Raw genomic sequence first — 8,999 nt, forward strand, 5'->3', positions numbered from 1 at the left:
TTCACCTGCCCTCCATGGTATAATTTCAGCCTACAACCATTAACTTTGAAAGAATTATCAGTATCTGTAGGAGAAATTTCTATTGTACCATAAGAGTATACCTTTTTCACAACAATGGGACCTTACCAGCAGGATTTGAGTTTACCTGGAAACAATCTCAGTCGAGAACTGTACAATAATATCTGTTATCCCGGCTCAAATTCCTTTGGAGTTATCTTCTTGTCATGCCACCTCTTTGTCTTTTCCTTGTAGATCCTGGCATTCTCATAAGCAGCTAACCTAAACTCATCCAACTCATGTAATTGCAGTAATCTTTTTTCATTAGCTTTAGTTGGTTCAAAGTTCAGATATTTAGTTGCTCAGATAATCGTATGTTCTAACTCAACAGGGAGATGACAGGACTTACCGTACACCAGTTGGAATGGTGTCATAGCTATGGGAGTCTTGAAGGTTGTTCTGTATGCCCAGAGTGCATCGTCAAGCCTCTTTGCTCAATCCTTTCTTGTGTGGCTCACAGTTTTCTCGAGGATTCGCTTCAACTCTCTGTTGGAAATCTCCACTTGTCCGCTTGTCTGAGGATGATACAATGTGGCCACTTTGTGTGTGACTCCATACTTCTTGAGAAGACCCTCAAATTGTTTCTTGCAGAAATGGGTTCCTCCATCGCTGGTGATGACTCTTGGAACTCCGAATCGGGTGAAGATGTTTCTCTGTAGAAAGGCCACGACTACCCGAGCATCATTTGTCGATAAGGCCACGACTTCCACCCACTTGGACATGTAGTCCACAGCAACCAAGATGTATTGGTTGGAGTATGACAAAGGGAAAGGTCCCATGAAGTTAATACCCCATACATCAAAGATTTCCACTTCCAGTATGCAATTCAGCGGCATCTCATCCTCCCGTGATATGTTTCCCGTCCTCTGGCATCTGTCACACTTCTCCACAAACTCCTTTGAGTCTTTAAAGATTGTGGGCCAATAAAATCCACATTGTAGACCTTCTGTGCGGTTCTATTTCCACCAAAGTGTCCTCCATAATCTGAAGCATGGCAATGCCACAGAATCTTTGGAATTTCCATCGCAGCTGCACACCTGCGAATAATCCCATCAACACATTGAAAATATAAGTAAGGGTTGTCCCAGTAATACCGTTTTGCATCATACAGGAACTTCTTTTTCTGTTGTCATGTGAGTTCTTCAGGAATTGATCCTACAGCCTTGTAATTTGCAAATTCTGCGAACCATGGCGCGAATCGGATTTCCATTACTTGTTCATCAGGGAAGGATTTTTTTATTTCAATCTCAAGTCCATCTTGCAGTTCTTTGGCTTGAATCCTTGACAAGTGATCTGCCACTTTGTTTTCAACACTCTTCTTGTCTCTAATCTCGAGATCAAATTCGTGGAAAAGAAGCATCCAACGTAGCAGTCGTGGCTTTGCACCCTTTTTACTCATGAGATACTTCAATGCAGAGTGGTCAATAAAAACAATAACTTTAGATCCTATCAGGTAAGGTCTAAATTTATCTAATGCATATACTACAGCTAACATCTCTTTTTCAGTTGTGGCATAATTCACTTATGCCTCATTTAGAACCTTGCTAGCATAGTAAATCACATGTAATAACTTATCCTTACGCTGACCGAGGACTGGTCCTATTGCGTACGCACTTGCATCACACATGAGCTCAAAAGGAAGAATCCAATCAGGCGCCATCAGGACAGACGCGGTTGTCATCTTTTCCTTCAGCAGGTTAAAGGACTTCAGGCATTCTTCATCAATTTTAAATTCAGAGTCCTTCACCAACAGTTGACTCAATGGTTTCGCAATCTTGGAGAAGTCCTTGATGAATCGTCTGTAAAAACCTGCATGTCCTAAGAAGCTTCGAACACCATTCACATTAGAAGGAGGGGGAAGTTTTTCAATTAATAACAGTTTAGGTTTATCAACTTCTATCCGTTTTTCAGAAATCTTATGGCCTAATATTATCCCATCATTTACCATAAAATGACATTTTTCCCAGTTTAAAACCAAATTTGTTTCTTGACAACGCCTCAAGACCATAGCTAAATTAACTAAGCAAGAATCAAAGCAAGAATCAAATATAGAAAAGTCATCCATAAATACCTCCAATGATTTTTCAATCATATCAGAAAAGATGGAAAGCATGCACCTTTGAAAAGTAGCAGGCGTATTGCAAAGGCCGAATGGCATCCTTCTGTAAGCGAACACTCCAAAGGGACAAGTGAAAGTTGTTTTCTCCTGATCCTCTGGGGCAACAGGTATCTAGTTGTAGTCGGAGTAACCATCTAGGAAACAGTAATATGCATATCCGGACAATCATTCCAGCATCTGATCAATGAAAGGGATAGGAAAATGATCTTTTCATGTGGCGTCATTTAGTCTTCTGTAGTCCACACACATCCTCCACCCTGTTATGGTTCTGGTGGGGATCAGTTAATTGCTCTCGTTCTTGATCACTGTAACTCCGCCTTTCTTGGACACTGTTTGGACAGGACTTACCCATGCAGTGTCTGAGATTGGGTAGATCATGCCGGCATCAAGGAGCTTTACCACTTCCTTCCGAACCACCTCTTTCATGGTAGGATTTAGTCTTCTTTGAGGTTGTCTCTCAGGTTTGATGTTATCTTCCATTAGTATTTTGTGAGTGCAGAAGGAAGGATTGATTCCTTTTAGATCGAAGATGGACCATCCAATGGCTGTTTGATGGTCTTTGAGAATTTTCATCGACTTTGATTCTTCAGTCTCAGACAGCTCTTTGTTGATGATGATAGGATACGTTTCTTCATATCCTAAGAAAACGTATTTTAGATTAGATGGAAGCTCTTTTAGCTCCACCTCAGGTGCTTCTTTTATTGTGTCTGACTCTTTCTCTTTCAACTCCTCTGTCGGAATTTCAGCATCTTCCTTCGTAGGGTTTTCATCAAAGAATTCTTTCTCTTCTTCAAGAGTTTGATCATCTTCTTTTTCAAGGAGGAGTGCTGCAAGAATGTCTACCCGAAAACAGTCACCATTATCTCCTGCATGCTTCATAACTTTGAACACATCGTTGGTGACTTTTTTGTCGTCCATTCTCAATTCCAGCTTTCTGTTTTCCACATCTATCAAAGCTCTTGTTGTAGCAAGGAATGACCTACCCAATAAAAGAGGCATTTCTCCTCCTTCGTCCATGTCGAGGACTACAAAGTCAGCAGGGAAGATGAACTTGTCCACTTTGACAAATACGTCTTCAATTACTCCGTTCGGTCTTCTCAACGTTCTATCAGCAAGTTGGAGCGATAATGTTGTCGGCTTCAACTCAGAGATTCCAAGAGTTTTCATTACAGACAGTGGCATAAGGTTGATGCTTGCTCCCAGATCACACAATGCCCGACCAACATCAATGTTGCCTATCGCAATCGGAATGTTGAAACTTCCTGGATCTTGAAGCTTTGGTGGAAACTTTTTCTAGATTATGGCACTACATTCTTCTGTGAGAGCAACTGTTTCACATTCCTGCAACTTATGCTTTCTAGACAAGAGTTCTTTCATAAACTTAGCATAGTTAGGCATGTTAGCTAAAGCTTCAACAAAGGGAATATTAATTTGCAACTTTTTAAATATTTCTAAAAACCTGGCTTGTTGTTATTTCTGTGCTTGCCTTGACTTTATGGGATAAGGTGGTTTCTCAAAGCAAGAGAAATCCTATTGCTTCTTTGGAGTCTCTGCATCTTTCTCCTTTGCTTCCTCTTTGTCATCCTTTGAAGGTGTTTCCTCCTTTTTTTCTATCACCGGCTCAAGAACTGGTTCGTCTGCTTTCTTTTGCTGAACCACCTTTGGTTTTTCTTGAGGAGTGATAACAATTCCGCTTCTTGTAGCAATTGATTTGCAATCTTCTCACAGATTGATTATTATGTTACTTGGAAACTGACCTTTAGTCATTTCTTCAAGTTGTTTTGACAGTTGGCCTATCTGGTTTTCCAAGTTTCTCATAGATGCATCCTGATTTTTGTGATGAGCCCTTGTCTCATTCATGAATGTGTCAGTTGTCTTTGTCAACTGTATCAATGCTCTCTCCAGTTCAGATATTTGAGTTTGTGGGACTGGTGGAGGTTGTATATAGTTGTTGGACTTGAAATCCAAACTTGTTCCTTGCACTCTCCTTTGGAAGTTGTTCCCTGGAGCATTGTTCTGGTTTCTTCCATAATTCAGCTGTGGTTTTGGTTCATACCAGATTCCATTGACTTGTAAAGCATCAGATCCTACTAATGTTAGGCAAATGTTAGTATCATGCTTCTCTTGACAATACTCACAGTTGACTGAGTCAATTTGAGCTGTAGAGAGTTGCAACTTGTCTAACTTAGCATTCATAATTGCTATTTGTTGAGATAGAATCTTTTGTTCTGCAAGTGATGCATCATTGTTTCCCAATTGCAGGATTCCCGTTCTTGGTTGAATTGGTTGAACCGGTGGAACTGTCATTGATGCATTATCAGCTCTTGCCATGAAGTCAATCAACTCTATAGTTTGAGTTGCTGTCTTCTTTGCTATAGTTCCTCCAGCTGCACCATTGACCATTATTCTGGGTTCTGGCATCATTCCGTTATAGAAGACTCTGACCTTTTTCTCGTCCGGCAAGTCGTACTGGGGACACTTCCTAATCAATTCTTGGAACCTGGTCCAAGCTGCACATAAAGTTTCTCCCGGATGTTGAGTGAAGTTGGTGATCTCATTCACCAACTTATTGTATTTCTCCCTGGAGAAGTTCTCTACGAAGAATTTAGCAGCTAATTCATCCCACGTTGTGATGCTGTTGGGGGCTTGTCTATCCAACCATCTCAGAGTTTTTCCTGTCACAGCAAAAGGGAATAGTCTGAGTCTAATTGCATCATTGGGCACCCTGTTATGCTTGGTTGTATCACAGATTCTCAGAAATCTGTCCATGAAATCATGGGGGTCTTCATCGTCTTCTCTGCCAAATGGATTTTTCTCAACCAAGTTTATCAGTGCTGGCTGGATGTCAAAATTATTGGCGTTGACTGGTGGTCTGATGATGCTTGAATTTGGCCTTGTAAACATTGGAGCCAAGATTGACTCCATCAATTCCTCCGCAGGAGGTTGTTGATTATTAGCGGCCATCCCAGGTTCGGCTTTCGGCACTGAACTCGAGGATTCCTCTATCTTTCTTGCTCTGGTTTGCTTCCGATTCCTCTTAGCAGTCTTCTCAATTTTTGGATCAAACTGTAAAAGTTCCTTCTTAGCTTTACCTCGCATAAAAAGAAAGAAATCTTTTAGTAACAAAAATAAAAATAAAAATTCCAATCTCAAAGATCGAAAGTTAAAACTAATATTGGCGTATTCAATCCCCGACAACGGCGCCAAAAACTTGTTGCAAAATCGGCAAGTATACCGATCGTTCCAAGTAATAAACTGATAAGAAAAGTATCGTTCTCACGAGGATTGAGGCACCAAGTACTATTCTAACTATTCCCTTTAATTTGGAACAGAAAAGTTGTTTGTGTTGTGAAATAATTGAGTTTGGAAAATCCAAAATAGAAATTAAAACAATTAAATTTAAAAATAGAATTTAAATAACAATGGACTTTGAATGCATGCAAGAAAAGATCAAGAATGATGAAAAATTTGTAAGAAAATTGTAGCCAGGATACACTTCACCTCCGATCCTCCCATATATTCTTATATTGTATTTTATAAATAATTAATTCGTTTGTTCAGACAATTCATTATTTCCTACAAAATAGTTGAACCCTAATGTCTTAGTGATTTTAACCCTTTAACCCAATTAGAACCCTAATGTCTTAGTGATCCTTCTTGAATTAAGCATTAAGCAAATGAATTATGAGTCTGCAATTTATGTAAGCATATGTCTAGATCATACACAAATTGTTATTCTACCCCTGTCCAGATTAAAATCCCAATATGTCTATTGTAAATTCTAACCCTCAAAGCCTTATAATTTAAAGTGGCCTATTCTAAACAGGATATGGAAAAATTAAATCAGGTAGAATAAAACAAACTAACTAATTAAATTATAAAATATCAATATAGAAAATATAAAAGGATTCACATCGGGTCCGAGATCCCAACTATATAAAGAAATTAGCCAGACAAGTTCATGTCTGACTTAAACAAATAAAAAGAAAAATTGTTCATAAACTATAAAGAAGAAAAGAAGAAGAATAAAAACTCAATGTCTTCAGCCTTCAACTTCCGTGGAATCCTGATCTTCAGCGCGAGTCTCCAAGAATTCTCTCAATTCTCTGATCCTCGCAATTTGCTCCAGCCAAAGATGATTGTTTCTATGAGTCTAAGCCTCTATTTATAGACTTTGTGTCTTGCTCAGATATCTTGATTAAATCTTCGTCGTAAATCTCAGTGTGCTCTTATCTCTGATTTAAAACAGGATTTACTGCTGATTTGTCTGCACTTCCCACGCTACTAGTGTGGTTCCCACGCTGATAGCGTGGGAGTTTTGTTAACAATACTGGAGTTCCACGCAACTAGCGTGGTTCCCACGCTGTGAGCGTGGGTTGCAGGAAAGTATGGCGCTACTAGCGTGAGTGCCACGCTAGTAGCGTGGATGTCTCGGGATGATTTTGAATTCTGGTGTTACTAGCATGAATTCCACGCTAGTAGCATGGATGTATCTGTATGAAATGGCTCCTCTATGCTGTCAGCGCCACACCCACGCTATCAGTGTGGGCCTTCAGTTTGGTATTTTCCCATTGAGCTCCAGTTTGTCTGTTATTCCTACAAAATCAGCATAAAACCAGTTGCACAATCTCTGATTGAGATTTTAACATATCAACAGTAAATATTTCCTTTTTACTTAAGATTAAACAATATTGTTTCTCTTTTTGGCTTGGATTTACCCATATGTGAATTGAATTCTTAGTGAGGGAGTGTTTCAGGAAATTTTCCTTATTCTTGCTCTTAAGAATTTTGTTTAAATTTTTTCTGATGAATTATGAATCTTGTTGATTGATGCATCAATTTTTAGAGTCTGAATGCTCTGTAATCATGTCTCTGATAAATCTTTCCTGTCAAATTCCATGCCGTTAAGGATTCCTACTCCCTATTCTCTTAGTTTTCTTCTAATTGATTGCTGAGGACAACAATATTTAAATCTGGAAATGTTTGATAAACCTTTGGTTTACTATGATTTTAGGCTAAATTATATGAGAAATATGTAGTAGATTGCATGGAATTCAAGGTTTTACAACATATAAATCATGAGATAAGAATTTGAGCTAACATTTTGAGTTTCTTTGCATTTTGAAGGTAAAACCACACTTATTGGTGCTAAAAAGTGATGAAGAAATCATGACAAAGAGTTGTAGCTCAATATGGACCAAAGGAAGCCAAAATAATACAAGTCAAGGGCCAGAATAGGATGCTCAAGCGCAGAAATGGACGCTCGAGCGTGTTTAAGTAGGAAAAATAGCTAAATTGAGCAATCCAGGACGCTCAAGCGCCCATTAGCGCGCTCAAGCGCCCAAACCTGCAAGATTTCACCTTTGAGGAGCATGCTCGAGCGCCCAGTTGGCCGCTCGAGTGCGTCCAGCCAGGCAGAATTCCCAAATTGAGGCACATAAGCACGCTCAAGCGCCCAGTAGTGCGCTTGAGCGCCCAAATACGAACCCAATCAGCCCAAGATTTGATTTGATTTGCCAATTGATACAGATTTGTAATATTTGGAATGAAAGCGGAAACAAATCAATCCTGATTTTTTAATTGATAGAGATTTATGGGAGATTTGATGGAGAATTAAAAAGATATGGCTTCAATGGTTATAAATAGGGAGCTGAGGGTCAACCAATTGATGAATCCAGAGCATTACACAGAGACTTGAAGGAGGAATCCTGTTGCAGAGCGTTGAAGCACTGAGGAACCAAGTCAACATCACACCAATGGAGGCTTAGGTTTCTCTTTTCTTTACTATTATTTTTCAATTCAGTATGCTAGGCTAGAATTTTATGTAGTTAGGGGTAGATGAAACCTAATTGACTCTTTATGTTTATGAATTAAATTGTCTCCAGATTCTTTTCTTTTTATAATTGAATAAATTTATCTGTCTTTAATGCTTTCTATGAGTTTGCTCCTTATAGATTGATTTAGGGGAATTGTATGACAATAGGGATGTTGGTGCATGAACCCTGATTTGATAAATTTATCACAATCCTTGTGATCTAGGGATAGACATAGGGCAATTGTGCAATCTTTAAATTCTTGATCTTAATGCATGTTTTCTTGGGGAATAATCAGGGAACTAGAGTTCTTTCAAGATCACATAGATTTAGGATAACAAGGAATTGAGCTCTGATTAACTTCGAAAGAATTGATTAGCATTATATTAAGAAAAGATTCTTAACAGCTTAATTCATAGCATATAGAGAAAATTGGGGGAAGTCGAAACCCTAACTACGCTTGTTTTTAATCTTTAATCAATCATCATCTTTTCCAATTGTCATTTTAATTCTGAATTTTTAAATTGCATGTTATTGCTTGTTTCAATTTCAATTCTCTCAAATCCAATTCTTGATTGTCCAACTAAACCGCGATTAGCGAACTAGTGTTTGAAAATTTGATCCTCGTGGGAACGATCTCGTACTCCGGTATAACTTTATTACGTAACGACCGGTGCACTTGCCAAGTCGCAACAATGCACGAAAATCAACGGTTAAGATGTGGTGTAAGATGATCTGATCTATATATATATATATATATATATATATATATATATATATATATACATATATATATATGGGATAAGATCAACTTACACCGGTGTAAGAATAATAAGTCTTACACCAAATCTTAACCGTTGATTTTCGTGCATCTAACGGTTAAAATTTATGGGGAATTAAAAATTAATTAATGAGTGAGACCAAATAAATCTTAACCGTTAGATGCAGAAAATCAATGGTTAAGATTGAGTGTAAGACTTCTAACTTTTACACTGGTGTAAGAATATCCT

The 8,999-nt window shown here is 38.4% G+C and overlaps 1 non-coding gene across 1 annotated transcript; it reads left to right on the forward strand.

Annotated features, from left to right (window-relative positions):
* Nucleotides 1-4,637: 4,637 nt before the first annotated feature.
* Nucleotides 4,638-4,744, forward strand: LOC133300770 (small nucleolar RNA R71). The gene has a single exon (XR_009750097.1). It is a non-coding gene; the product is annotated as a small nucleolar RNA R71 (small nucleolar RNA).
* Nucleotides 4,745-8,999: the final 4,255 nt, after the last annotated feature.

The sequence above is a fragment of the Gastrolobium bilobum genome, unplaced genomic scaffold (genome assembly GCF_033153095.1).
Source record: "Gastrolobium bilobum isolate Gb01-03AN ecotype WA unplaced genomic scaffold, APGP_CSIRO_Gbil_v1 utg32013, whole genome shotgun sequence".
Taxonomy (NCBI): Eukaryota; Viridiplantae; Streptophyta; class Magnoliopsida; order Fabales; family Fabaceae; genus Gastrolobium; species Gastrolobium bilobum.